Genomic DNA, 15,496 nt, shown 5'->3' with positions numbered 1-15,496 from the left:
AAAAGAGGAAGAAGAAGAAACAAGCAGATAGGAACGAATGTCGGAGGAAGTGGTCAAGTTAGCATTCACCTTTCAGATGATGTCCAAAGATCACTTTGCTCTCTTATTTTGTACAATATAGTATGTAACAGAGTGGCCATCACCAAACCATATTGGGTTTAGAAGTGACCCAAGTCGAGCATGACATATAGAGTGGCCAAGAGTTTAGGCACTTCGTGTGCAATCACCCGGCCTCACTCTCCCCAAGACCTCCCTGAGGAAGATGCCTGACAGCCTGCGACTGACTGACTCATCAGCTACCTTCAGGAACCCACATGAGAGCAGGGATGCCTTGATGGGAATATCATCACCTATCGTGCCACTCTGCACTGTCCACACTGTGCACAGCTCTGCCTCTGGGCAAAGGTGTCATTTGAAGGACAATGGGCGCCATGACCCTCATTTCTAAGGTACCTTGCTGATGAAGAGAGAAGTGAAGGCAGCTTTGTCTCCACTGAGGCATGGAGGACTAAATCCTAATCCCAAATCCATGTTTATTTCATGAAAAAGCCACTTCTTGTGGTTCTCCATTTCCATTCCTATAATATAGGGTAGGCTGTCTTCTCTTTGACAATATATCATGCTACTTATGACATACACATATCTGACTGAGTTGCTGGGTTTAATTAAAGTTGGGCTGTTTAAGAAAGTTGAGCTTTTACAAATGAGAAAGAAACTATGGTACTCACTACTCAAAATACTTGCTTTATGGACCATTCTAGAGGTCATAAAGTTTTGTACTAAAGGAGACTTTAGGGGTCATGTAACATTCAATCTTCTCATGTGTACAGGATTGAGGTAACTGAGACCCATAAAGGGTTAGGGGCAGAATCAGAATTAGATCATGAGTCTATCTAATCACACCAAGTATTTTCCCCAGCAGGCCAGGTCAGCACAGAGGTGGCATGTTCTTTTTCTCAATGACAACCCAACACACACAGAGTTCATCGGGCTCTGCAGTGGAACGTAACCATGGAAGTTCCATTTGCCCACAAATGCTAAAGTTATAGAGCATGAGTATAAAACAGAAACACTTGGCAGAGGCTGAGGTGATTTCATGGCTGTGTCCCGGCATCACATTCTACAGAGGTTGGATCTTGTCTGCTGCCGCCCAGGTTCCACCCAAGGGTTGGTAATCTTCCTGGTTTCATACTACTTCTAATTCAGGGGTTTGGGTGAGAAGAAACCAAGAGGAGACATGCCTCCTCCTTGTAGAAGTGGCTCTACCCCGGATCATGTCTGTCTCCACGAGTTCCTCCTAAAGTCACCCCATTCAAATCAACTTATTCTAATGTTCCTTAAATCATACTTGCTCTGGGCTGAGTGTGAATCCAGTTTAATTTTTCATAAGGGGGACACCTGGGTGGCTCAGTGGTTGAGCGTCTGCCTTCAGCTCAGGTTGTGACCCCGAGGTCCTGGGATCGAGTCCCACATCAGACCCCCCGCAGGGAGCCTGCTTCTCCCTCTGCCTGTGTCTCTGCCTCTCTCTCTGCATCTCTTCTGAATAAATAAAATCCTTTAAAAAAAAAAAAAAACCTTTTTCATAAGGGAATGAAATTATTCTATATAAAAACAATGTTTTTCTGAAGTTATGACTCACATGCCCAGTATGAAAGCAACTTAGGCAATAGGAGTGTATAAAACAGAAAGTGACATTTTCTACCCCGTCCAATGCCACGCCCCTGAGATAATCATCGTTAGCAGTGGGGTTTACGTCCTCCCTTTTATGCGTGTAGGAACATGTTTATAAATATTTGCCTTTCCAACCTTGCATGATTTAAGGAACTCCTTATTAAAGATCATACGTCAAACTCCCTCTTAATAATGGATTAAGCCCTACCTTGGGGACCCTGAAAACAATAATAATAATGTAAGTTACGGACGAGGGCAACCTGGCTTGCTGTGACTAGTTTAGGCAGGTTTCTCCAAACATGCAAATAAGTCAAATGTGGTCATTTAAAAATAGGACTCCAGCTCTTACTCAAGTTAATAATAAGAACTGCAGAACCGAAGTTATTTCCCAATGCTTTTCTGCTGAGTGGCAGGAAGGTTGCAAGCATAGGAAAACTCTATTTAATACTAACCAGTAGCTTATTTAACATTATTTAGGAATCTTCTTGGCACAGTTTCTCTGGAATTCTATGTTCTCTGGTGAATTCTTTTGGTTACACTAGTCACTATGGCTAGGCGATGTTCCCCTGATATTTGGGGAAGCGGTTATGACTTGGTCTGATTTGAAGGCACATTCCTTGTAGTCTCGCTGTGACTAAGGCAAGTCTATGCCCAGATACCTGAGGGCTGTGTCTGCACACGCCGTGGTGAGACCAGGTAACCTGAGGTATTGTTTATCTGAAGGGCTCCCAGGCTGCCGAGCACCTGGCAGCTGCTCAAGAAGAAGGGACACCTGTACTTGGGAAAGAACAGTCGCTCCCCATAGTGAGCATTCACCCCTCGCAGGGCTATAATTAGTGGATAACACCTTTCAGGCTGACTGCTGGCTCTCATGGTCTCAGACAAGCGATTAGCTTCCATTGAGTCCTTTCTGGCTGCAACAGGACACACAGGGGTAAGGTGCAGGGAGCATGTATTTAGCACGAGTGCTCGACCAGGCCCCGTGCATTATGGTCTGTGATACCAAGGAGTCCTGTTTAGCCAGAGCAGAAAAAAACGTAAAGTCTAAGTGATTGTCAGAGCAAGCCAAAGGCTAAGCAATTTGTGCGATTACCACTGCTTTCCCTCTCAATGAGATACAAACAACTCTGACCTCTAATCTAAATTTCACCACAATTTTCTCTGTGCTCCTGAGTGCCATCGCTGCCTCAATTTCTTGTTCTGCAGAGGAGGGTGAGCAGTGCCTATCTCCAAAGGAGGATCGATTGGTTCGTGCCAGAGACAGGTGTTGAAAATATAGATCAATGGTCACAAAATGTATTTACAACAATTGCAGAATGCTGCCCTGTTGCCTCTGTTAGTCTGGAATTTTTTTTAAAAAATCAATTGCTACTTGAAATAAGCGAAGGTGATGTTTCTCAAACTAAGATTCAAAGTTCTGAAAGAATGCTTTTTTAAGATTTATATATTTTTTTAAAAAAATTTAAAGATTTTATGTATTTATTCATGAGAGACACACAGAGAGAGAGAGGCAGAGACACAGGCAGAGGGAGAAGCAGGCTCCATGCAGGGAGCCCGGTGCGGGACTTGATCCCGGGTCTCCAGGATCACACCCTGGGCCAAAGCCGGGCACTAAACCTCTGAGCCACCCAGGAATCCCCTATGTATTTATTTTAGAGAGAGAGAGTGCCAGCGGGAGGAGAGGCAGAGGGAGAGGGACAGAGTTTCTAGCAGATGCCCTGCTGAGTGTGGAGCCCAGTATGGGGGCTCAATCTCATGACCCTGAGACCACGACCTGAGCTGAAATCAAGAGTTGGACACTTAACTGACTGAGTCACCCAGGCGCCCTGAAAGAATTTTTTAATTTGGCCTTTTCTTTTAGATTATGATCTAAGAAAAGTAATACAAGAGCATTCTGAACCATTGGGTGACCAAATGCTATATTGAGTTCAGCACCTGCATTTGTGCTTCCAGGAGACTTGGTGCCGAACTTCGGTGTTGTATACATCACTGTGCACGAATTGTGTACAAGGAAATGTACTGAATTCATTGGACAACCAATATGATGGATCAATGGATAAAATTTCAAAAACTGTAAAAATTAAAAATACCAGCAGTGACCATAAGGAAGCCTCAAATAATGGTCCTTCATTTTCAAGATCAAAAGAGTCAAGTCAACTGGTGAAATGTCAAACAACTAAACACATCTATGATTAAACCCAACATTAGCAATTTAGTTTCCATAAAATACCATCTATTGCTCATTTGGATTTTACTGGTTTTATAAGTATGGATATTTAATTGATAAATGCATCTTGGTATCATGCTTACTTAACGTTCATAAACCTAAGAAAGTATATACCTAGTTTTGTGTGTGCTTACAGTTCAGTAATGTTACATTAAAAAAATAATTTGAGTCATCACTTGGGCTAATATGAATTTTTTTCCGTGAAAGCAGTCTATAATTTAATTTGAAAAATGCCTAAGGCATTAACTGCAATTTGGTTTGTTAAATAAAAAAGTATCATTCTAATGTCAACTCTTAGAAAGGAGTTTTGCCAATAACTCTCAGGCAGAGATTTAAAGCTGGTGGATCTTCCTAACATTATTCAAAGTTTTCTTTCCAGTGCACATGTATTCATATAGTCACTTATACACTCATCAAACGTTGAATACCTCTAGGCACTGCGCAGGCATGAGAATGAAGAATACGATAGTATTTTTACCCTCAGGGCCCACAGCATGGTTGATAAACTGAAAAAAAAAAATGCCCAGTAGAAATCTACTTGCCTGGGAGGTGAGAAGCCTCTTTGGGGAGGAAAACCCCAACTATGTATGTTTACTCTTGAGCATGTCTACTCAATTGATAGAGTGACCAAATATGTTATTTATTCCTGTCCTAGGTATCTATACCTGTGATAATACCATTCTGCTTTGCTCGAAATAACTTTGTGATACATTTTTAAGCCTGGGCAAGTCCTACATCATTATTCTACTTTTTCAGGATTTTCCTAGATACTCTTACATGGATTTCTTTGTTAGATGAATATTAGAACATTTTTTTGTGAAGTTCTCCCTAAAATCCCATTGGCATTCTCATTACAAATTTGTTTAAAAATGAAGCTTAATTGGAGGAGGTTGACTTATTAAAGGGTATTATGTCTACACTGGTAGGAAATAGAACATGTTTCTTCATGGATTCGAATCCTCTCTTACATGTCTCCAAAGGAAACTGGTTATTTCTACAGATAGGTCTAGTGCATTTCTATCCCTACATAGTTTATGTTTTGTGTGTGTCTGTGTCTTACTGTGAAGGATATCTGCATTTTCATTATATTTCCATTTATTGCTTGCACAAAGGAACAGTCTTGATCTACATAATTATTTTATAACTAATCCCCCTAAATGCTTATTCATTCCGATAACTGAGTACTCTCAAGTCTTTTTACCTGAATGCCCCCAATGGCAGATGCCATTTTAACTAATGTTATTAACTCAACATTTCTTTCAGTCTCGTATTTTGCCCATATTTGCATCTGATTCCTCACTACAGTGCTTGTTGTGATAGAGATAAGTTTGGTGATACAATTTTATTAATACAGTTGACTCTCGAGGATGATGCGTCCTACATGGTTCCCAGGCTATTTGTGCCAATGCGACAAATATAATTTGTTTTTCTGTTTCTTCCCTTGGTTTAGACAGTCTTCTAATAGACAGCCTTTCAATTTTTAAAAAAGGATGATCTTACCTCCTTTTAAATATATATCTCTCATAAAATAGTTTGTCATAAAACAGCAGTGTAACAGGTTCTCAACCTTTACACTACACGCTAGTCAGATGCCTTACATTAACTTCGAATTTAGTGATAACATTGAATAATAACACACTGTTTCATATTTCCAAACAGTGACAGGTCAGAAGCAAAAATCTGGTTGCTAATCTGCTGTGTGCTTGTGCCATGTTAAACTCTGGTTTTCGAGCAGCAGAATTTTGGCATTTTTCTTCTGCTTGCTCACTGCTCTGGCCCAAGGAAATGAGTTGGATGAGTGCCCTTCTTTTTTATTCAGAGATGCCATAGATTAATTTTAAAGACTTCCTTTCATCTACATAACAGAATGGGTTCAGATAGCCTTTTAAGCTATTATCTGCAGTTTGGAACTTTGTGCTGGAAAGTCATAGCAGTCATACAAAAAGGGGTCTGTTAGAAACACTGAACAATGAGAGTTTGACATTTTTCTCCTCCTGCCTCCAGAAAAGAACCAAAGCAACTATTTTATTGCATTTATGTGTTTCATAAAAGAATGTGGGGTTATATTTATACGCCAGCAAGCTTCATGGAAATGACAAAACTGTGCAGCGTGTTTCAGGGGATATTCTCATTAATACCGCATTCCCACTGGGTTAGTTGTGGGAATATGGTCACAAATGATTCCATGTGTCCCGAGAGGCCCTCAAACTGTGTTCTTGTTTAAGTATAAGAAAAATAAGGAGTCATGCTCAATCTGGGATGAAACTCAGCCTTATTTTGTAGGGGGAGGGTGGCCAGGGAGGGGAGAGGGTAGGAAACAGTGCACAACACATTTAGAATTTTGGCTGAAATGAGGCTATGTATACAAATATTTTCAACAGAAAGTAAACACAAACGATGTCTTTTTGCCCTTCCATGTAAGTGCTTCTTGGTCGGTCACATTCGTTCTCTTTTTTTCTGTTTCCCCTCTTGATTTCATTGATTTTCTGTGAGCCTGCATGTGCGCACATTCTTTGAATATAAATTGCTTTAATTAAAAACCACCTGAGCCAGGAAATTCAGTTCTCAGCTTATCAGGATGAAGATTTAGCAGAAGGTTTTCACGTCCTGGTTGCCCTTCCAGAGGAGCCGTGATTTTCCAGGACAATCTCTTCTTTGAACCCAACATGAAAACATCAGGGTTCTTTTGGGAACAAAGAAATATACATAGGAAATAAAGACATTGTTTTATCAAATCCTCATCTTCTACTCTGACGTAAGCTGGCTAGGAAAGAGAGTGCCTCCTTCCAAGAGGAAAGTGGATCAAGTCTGTTTTCTTCATACCTTATCCTGCTAAACTCGATTGGTTTGACCACTCTGTAGTGTATACAAGTATCAGACCATTGTGTTGTACATTTGAAACGAATATAATGTTATCTACCAATTTTACCTCAGTTAAAAAAGTAGAAGCAAGCTACTGACCCCCCTCCCCTGGAATTTCGTCTCCACCTCCCATCGCTGACCCAGCACCACCCCTGGGCATCCACCGCCATTCAGCTAGTATGAACCACGGGCTGCATAACCGGCCGGATCTGCACTCCTTTATCTGGACTGCTTCGGGCCCATTATTCATCATATTTATTTCAGCTGATTCTGCCTCATTCTGGGATGGGGAGGAGCTTTTGCAGTCCGAATCTGGGCTACTCAGAACAGTTACAGAAGAGCAATAACCCTATCCTATAGCTTGTCTTCCCAAGTGTGACTGCTGGTTGCTTCAGGCCCAAAAGGAGGCTTTGGGGCGACTAGCCCAGGATACATGTGTCTATACAGTGTCCTCTGACACACATGCTGGGTTTGTGATGGCCCTCCAGCTTGCCACTGTATTGAGCCAACAGACTAACTCCTTCCCATCCCTTTCAGAGCTCACTCGTTACCCCCCAAATAATCCCTTTCCACCCACAGACTCAATTGCAGGTTTGCAGTGACGAGGTCCTTGCTGCATCCTGTTGCTTCTGGGAGTCTTTCCAGTACCCTCCTTCAGGCATCTCCCTCATTTCCTCTCCCTTCTAGATTCTCTCTCTCTCTCTTTTTTTTTTTTTTTTAAGATTTTATTTATTTATTCATGAAGGAGACAGGCAGAGGGAGAAGCAGGCTCCCTGAGAAAAGCCTGATGTGGGACTCCATCCCGGGACTCCAGGATTACGCCTTGGGCCGAAGGCAGGCGCTCAACCGCCTTGGGCCGAAGGCAGGCGCTCAACTGCTGAGCCCAGGTGTCCTTCCCTTCTAGATTCTCTACTTGGAATCCAGCTCTGCTCTCCATGTGGACTTGATGCCAGCCTTACCCCTACACTCATTTTTGGACACAGACTCCAGCCCCCTATACCTCCATCACCAGTCTGAGGTCTTAAGACCCCAGCTCAGTCCAAGAGACTTGGGCCCCTTCCGCAAGGCATACCTCAGGACATAAGTCATTATGGCTGTGTGGTACACAGGCTGCCCAGATTGTATACATTGTCTCTCAGAGTTTGTTCTCATTCTAATATCAAGAGTAAGAGAAGTCTAGCCATGCTACTTAACAGTCTGGTACCGGGGGACATTTAAGGAATATCCAAACCAAGTATTGACAAAGTCACATGGTTTAGTTCATATTAAAGTAGTAAGCACTTCAGCAGATATAAACAAAAGGGTACATAATAATGTGCCACTTGGAAACCTTCTAATTTAAGAGATCTATGTTTAAAATATTTTTTTACACTTACTTAGCACCTACTTCCTATACCACTGGGCAAGGTGACAGATAACAGGAATTAATAAAGACATTGTCAGTTACCACAGGAACTGTGCAATGCAGTAGGGGAAATAAGACACACAAACAAAGAGCAATGGTGCTCTAATAGATGTGTGCACTGAGCACTCTGAGTGGAAGGAATGGGTCATTCTCCAAACCTTTGTCAAAGGCCTGCTGTGTTCCTAAAACTAGGAATAGAGTTAACACATATCCTGTTTTCAAGCTCACTATGTATGGCAGAGAGCAAAGTAAACAGATGAACACCAAACGATGTGACACAGGGCACACTAGGGAGATACATGAGATACAATGGAACTCAGAGATGGGGTGCTAAACATAGGTACTCAAGGTAGATACCTGAGCAACCAGAACTGACTCCAGAAGTGAACAACTGGCTTTATAAATGGCTAAACCAGTTGATTATGAAAGAACCCTGTCCCTAGCCCAGGCTGGATGGCCAGAAAGTTTCCTGGAGGAAGTAATGCCTGATTAGACACTCAAAGAACAAGTAGAAATTGACCAGGCCAGAGCACTTCAGACAGAGCTAACAGCACATGCAAATGCTTGGTGGGGTGAGCACAGTGCGCACCCAGAAGAATCGGTGTGCCTTCACCAAAACCCCCTGATAAGCACCCAGGCTATGTGCACCCACCCAGTGGGGCTTATCAGAGTAAGCCCTATGAAGTGAGGCAGCCTGCTTATTGGAACCATCTAGAAGCCATCAGAGGTGACATTTGACAATAGTCAAGATCGGAAACAACAGTACGCACACACATGTGCACGCTATTAATAACCATAAGCCCAAAATACACCCTGATGTTGAAGACCAACCCTTGAGCCAAGAACAAAAAGGGAGAAACTGGTAAATAAAGCAAAGCAGACCACAGGTGGAGGGTGGAAACAAGAAAACCTCAAGAAAAGCCTACAAAAAATTGCCCAAAGGGGGAAAAAAGAGGTTAAAATCAACCCAAAAACTGCTCCAATAATAACCTAATTTGAGACTTAAGAGAAGTTGGCAAGACTGAATGCAGAAATGAAAATTAAATGGAAAATGAATAAATCCAATGTTACAAGTATAGTGAGCATCTGTTGTTTCTGCCTGCTTGGAATCACCCTCATCTGTGTCTCATGGAGCCTCCCCTTCCCGTGAGGGCACTGGGCCATGTGGCTCGAGGGAAGCAGACCCTCCCGGCCCCTTCTCCACCACACGTGTGGGAATGTGACCCAGGCCTGTCTGTGGTGGCCCATTCGCTGTGCCCCCAGTGACGAGTTTACAAGTATGCAAGTGACCAAAGCCTGACCAGACAGTCTCTGCCAGGACTTTTCTGGTGGAGTTCAATGAAGAACCTCTTCTTCGCTGGGAGCAGAAAGCAGGCTGCAGGTGAGCCTCAGGATGCTGGAAACCACCTCCACCAGCAGTGAGAGATGGGGTCCTGACGGCATCATTTCAGCCTCTGGAGCTGATATCCATCCCTGGGTTTCTCTGTTATTTGAGCTCGTTCTCTTTTTTGCTTGAGCTAATTTGAGTGGAGTCTGTTGCTTACAACCCAAAAGGTCCTGATTAATTCACGAAGGCTCTTAGTCACTAACATCATGTTTTCAAGTGACAGGCATTCCAAGACTCCCCTAAACAGCTAGACCTGATGTACCTCAAGCTCTCACAAATGGAAGCATCGGAAACAAGAGTTAGCTAGGGTTCACAGCAAGCCCTTGGTTCTGACTTATTAAAGAATTTCTGGAAAAAAAAAAAAAAAGAATTTCTGGCTCTCCGCAGCTGCAGGTGCTGGTTTAAAGGCGGTGGCGGGAAGCCAGTGCGCGGTTGGTGTCGTCGCCCTCATGCCTGCTCGGATTTTTCATAGAATTAACCAAACAGGGATCCCTGGGTGGTGCAGCGGTTTAGTGCCTGCCTTTGGCCCAGGGCGCGATCCTGGAGACCCGGGATCGAATCCCACGTCGGGCTCCCGGTGCATGGAGCCTGCTTCTCCCTCTGCCTGTGTCTCTGCCTCTCTCTCTCTCTCTCTGTGTGTGACTATCATAAATAAATAAAAATTTTAAAAATAAAAAAAGAATTAACCAAACAAAATAAGCCAAGATGTCTGTGGACCCGATGACCTATGAGGCCCAGTTCTTTGGCTTCACACCGCAAACCTGCATGCTGAGAATCTACATTGCATTTCAAGACTACCTGTTTGAAGTGATGCAGGCCGTCGAATAGGTCATTCTGAAAAAGCTAGGTGACCTCCCAGGCTGTGAGATCAGCCCCGTCCAGGTTCGTAAATGCGCAGACAAGTTCCTCGGCTTCATGAAGGGACATTTCGATAACCTTTTTGACAAAATGGAGCAGCTGTTTTTACAGTTGATTCTGCACATTCCCCCAAACATTTTGCTTCCGGAAGACAAACCCCAGGAGCTGCATCCTTGTAGTGAGGAAGGGTTCCGGCTCCTCCAGGAGGAAATTGAACAGTTACAGTATAAGACCGAATTAGGCGCTAAGCAGGCCCTTCTCGCAGAATTAGAGGAACAAAAAATTATGCAGGCCCAACTTAAGCAGACACTGGTTTTGTTTGATGAACTCGAAAATGCTGGCCGAGATCACGGGACTAGTGATTTCAGGGAAAGCCTGGTGTTCCTGGTCCAGAACTCCAGAAAACTACAGACTATTAGGGACACTGTGGAACGGGAAGGCAAGAGAATGAAAATACTGTAATTTCTAAGTAGTGACAGGAACCCGTCAGAAAGTAGAACAGGAAGGGATTGATGTGAATGATATTCTGGTGAACTGAATGTCTTACGGGATTTAATTTATTGGCTCTTTCTTGTACTCCGCACTTCCCTCTGTCTGGCCCCACTCTGCTAGGGCATCTACACTACCCTGAACTAATCCTTGGAGCCCGTGTTCCCTAGAGACCTCTCACAGGTGGGAAGGGGTTCCTGGTCCAGCAGCATGTCGCCGGGCACTAAGACTGCAGAGAGATCTGTAAAAGCAGTTCCTTGATCAGGGGCTCCTTGTAACCTTGATCCTTCTGACTTATTCTTTGGATGCAATCAAATGAGAAAAAGGTTAAGTGGGCGGCTTCGTTAGGAACCAGCCACTGCATGGCTGGATGGGCGCCGGCACCCGTGGCCTGCTCTTGTCCACGAATTGCCTTACACAGCAAGTTAGCCGATGGGAAGAAGCAAATAGAGAAACACCACCCGTGTGATCCTTAGTAAAGAGGAGAGAAGTTGTTTTCGTTCCTAAAATAAATGCTTTCTGTGATCATGAAAAAAAAAAAAAAAAAAAGAATTTCTGGTACAAAAAGTTCATGCCAACCAAAAGCATTTTGAGTAAGTCAGAAACCCTACCTAATTTGTACCTTCACTCCCTAAACACTTACTGAGCAAGTTGGGGGGCCAGGCACGGTGCACAGTGCTATGCAGAAATGTAAGACGACATCCTTGCATAGAGAAACTTACAGTCGGGAAAGCTGGATGTGTGAACACAAGCAGAGTAAGAGCTATAGTCTGGGACAAAGTGCCGAGGGAGCCCAAAGGGGAATACAAACATCTTCCTTCCATCAGAAGGAAAATCAACCCTTCCACTTGGGGCAGAAGAGATCACCACCCGCTGACCTACCACATTCACTTTAAATGTACTCCTCATGGTGGAGAAGAATCCCTCAAGCTTGGAGACATTTCCATGCTCAGGTGGAAGAAAGGACACCTAGACTGGTTTATTGCCTGTAGCCAGTGCCGGGCACAGTTGCTTTATCTACGTTAAGTCCAAACAGATGGTTTGCAGTGACACAGACGTGCCAGGGCTTTGACGTGTCCTGAGAGCATCTAAACAACAATTCAACAGCTAACTGATGTTATGGTACGGTCACTCAAATACGATTGCCCTGGTCAAAATGTAAGGGGTTGCCAAAGAAGTCAGTAATCAAGATGATTAAGATTTTAACGCAAAAAATAAAAATAAATGAAATATCAAAATTTTAAATAAAGATGGGATCAGACCCTGTGCAGATGTGGCTTGTCCTCACTTGCCTTACTCCAGTTCCCATCTTGCCCTGGAGATGGTGGCTCTCTGCATCCAGTAAGGTTTGTCAGTCTGTCTCTGTCTTCCTGCCCTAAGTAGCAAAACAATCCTTAAAGTGGGCATGGCTCATGTGCCCCCACGTGGGGCCACCAAAATAATGTGAAGCCAGAAACTGCCTAGAAACCATGCCTCCCTAGGGAGGCAGGCAGGGAGGCCCACCCTGTACCCAATCTAGGCTTGGAAGGAGAAGGAAAACTAGCGTAGATCATGGACCTCTGTCTTCACTACCTGAGAGAAGGGCAAGGGGACTGGCCTGACTCACCAGGGTTATCGAAAACATGAGAAATGTCGGACCCTCTCCAGGTCCCTGACCAGCCAGATGGCCTGAGGAGTTTTGAAGAGCACAGTGAATCCTGAAAGCAGGCCATGTCCCCCGTTTCTCCCTCATCCAGCCCATCATCCAGCCCCACCTTCTGGGAGACCCTGGGGCTCAGTAAGCCAGTTGTAGCACCATCCTCATCAAGCTCCGTGCAAAGCAAAGGGAATGGGGCAGAAGTAAAAGGAAAAACTAATGGACTGCCAACTCAGGGTTAGGTGTCTGAAGAGACTGGGACCTAAGATCGAGCCAAGTTCTACCAAACCATCGATTTGTTCGTCTCTAAGTTGAAGGTAATGTCTCTCACCTTGCCGTGTGAGGTGTTCCCGAAGAATGAAGACTACAAAACAAAATGGGTTTCAGATACAACAAATCACTCTCTGTATTTAACTAGAGAATTTTTCAAGTTGTTTTTTATTTGCTTTTGACAAAAGGGTAGGGGAGTTCTTGGCATGAACTGTGATTTGTGCTGGATGAGGAAGCATGCCACTTCGTTATCTACATTGCTATGATCAAAATAGCTAACATTTAGGTGCCATACACCCTACTATGTTTATATGTATTATTGCCTTTAAAGGGAGGGTATTTCTTTTAATAATGGAGCTCCAAGAAAGTTAAAGGGAATTTATGTATCTTCTGTTTATTAAAAGATTCATTTTTCATTCATTTACTCATTTGACAAATAATTATAGATGGATAAATAAGCATACAGGTTTTTTCCTTCTACATGCTTAAGGCCTCCAAGGATTACTCCATGTTATCTTAGGAGAGTTTGGAGTCTTATTTGTAAGAAAGAAACCAGTTTAACCAACGATTTTATTATACCAATACCAAAAGTTAACTCGGTCTCTGAACTCATAGTGTTTCCTCTACTGCTACCTTGAGACCACGTAGTTTTAAAAATATTTTGACTTGGGCAGCCCTGGTGCCCCAGCGGTTTAGCACTGCCTTCAGCCCGGGGTGTGATCCTGGAGACCCGGGATCAAGTCCCGTGTCGGGCTCCCTGCATAGAGCCTGCTTCTCCCTCTGCCTGTCTCTGTCTCTAATAAGTAAAATAAAATCTTAAAAAAAAAAAATTTGACTCTTGGTGGTCTCATTTTTCGTGGAGAGTCACCCAAATGCCCTGATGTAGTTCATGCAAAGCAGTCATCCGAATGACATTTAGTTAACACCTACTATGTGCTAAGGAACTCTGTGCTGTTTGCTGCTGAATATACAGGAAAAAATGAGGCACAACTCCCACCCTTCAGGAGATCATTGTTAAATGAAGGAGAAGTACACAAATAATGATCATACACCATGATTTGTGACAACAAAGTGCTGCACGAAGTGCTGCAGGCACACCAAGGGAAAAAGCACAAAATCCACTTCATCATAGCAAACACTGAAGGGTGCCTCAAGAGAAAGATCTACTACAACCAAGTAAGAAAAAGACCCAGGAAGAGTGGTATTTGGAAACCTTACCAGGAAGTGTGGATTATCACACTCTTGAGAGCTGGCGTTTTACCCCAGTATGCAAGTTTTTGGAGTCAGATGGTGAAATCAATCACTGAGGCATCGGATTTCAGAGCCAGCTGGGAAGAACTGGCAAGATTCCACCTCGATGGAATGGCCTGGGAGGGGCAGCCCTCTGGGATAGGCATCTCATGCTATTTGCTTAAACCCTTTTGGGCCTGAGCTGTAGGCAGCAGCTGACTGTACTAGGACACCCCCCCACACACACACACATACACCCCCAGGCATCTCCCAGGTGTCCTGGTCAACCCCACCCCCTGAAGTCATTGAGTCTGGGAGAAGGAGGAGAGAGAGAAACAGAGCACAAGGAAAATTCTCAAATGAGTTAGAAAAATGGATTCTCTATCTTGTGATGCCAGAGGATCCAAATGGACTGAGGCTGGGAGGGGGTTATAATCTCTTCCCAGTTGGCCTTTTATTTTGGTCACATTTCCACAAAATAAGAACTGACATCCATGTGGATTCAAGTCACTTGGAAATAGCCCCCTCTCCTTCTTGCCAATAATTGTAATTCGTTTCCCATACATGCTATTCGAAGGCTATTGACTATTGACACGTTCTACAAGGAGTAATTTGCTGAACTGTGGAAGTGTGGTGAGCACAAGTAAATATCCAGCTGTGAGAAGTCTGAGGCCCAGACAAATGAACTGAAGTGTCACACAGGATGTTAGCAGTAGAATAAAGTGTTGAAGACCATAGCTGAGCTCTGGACTCCCAGCTGAGGGCTTTGGTCAGAAGGTGTCTTGTGTGTTAAGGCTCTTGCTCATATCATAATACTGAAGAAGAATGGGAGTGCTTACATTTGTGAAGGCGTTTTTTTACATATTAACAAGCTTTTGTGTGCTTTTTTTTTTTTCTCTTGGCAAGGCTGGTGTCTCTTCCTAGCTATCAGCTCAGTCCCTTACTGCACTTCAGGTTCTTCAAATCCGGGTGAACAGCCCTAAAGCTCAGCCCAAGACATCTATTCACATTCCCCAGTCTCCACACATCTGCTGTGGAAGGGCTGCCTGGAAGCCTCCCAGGGCAAGTCCTCCTGAGGGAAGGGGAGAGAATACCACCCAAAGAGCTCTGGAGTTCCCGCCACCTCCAGCGCGCTTGTGTTCCTGGGCTCTGGCAGGGACCATCATTGGAATTTAGCAAGAAGCCTGCAGAATAATGACTATTGCTGTGAGGCTGACAGCTGGTAAGGACTCATTAGGGAGTGTCAGTTTTCCATAGGCAACTAACTGCATTTCTGAGAAAAGGGCCTGACCCGGGCAGGGGAGGGGGGGGAACCCCCACAAAACCAGCAGCTATTTCTATTTCAAGAGAACAAGTTGTTGAATCTGAAGTGACAAGAGAGTTCACAGACCCCTTAATCGCCCACTTCTGGCACGTGCCATCCACTCTTGAGACTAAGATGTGGGTCAAGACTATAAAAGA

At 43.9% G+C, this 15,496-nt stretch overlaps 1 pseudogene; it reads left to right on the top strand.

Moving 5' to 3' along the window:
• The first annotated feature begins 10,257 nt into the window (after window positions 1-10,257).
• Window positions 10,258-10,938, top strand: LOC112916520 (protein MIS12 homolog; annotated as a pseudogene).
• Window positions 10,939-15,496: the final 4,558 nt, after the last annotated feature.

This window comes from Vulpes vulpes, chromosome 3 (assembly GCF_048418805.1).
Source record: "Vulpes vulpes isolate BD-2025 chromosome 3, VulVul3, whole genome shotgun sequence".
NCBI lineage: Eukaryota > Metazoa > Chordata > Mammalia > Carnivora > Canidae > Vulpes > Vulpes vulpes.
Note: the sequence above shows the minus strand (reverse complement) of the source record. Positions and strands in the feature narration are given on the sequence as shown.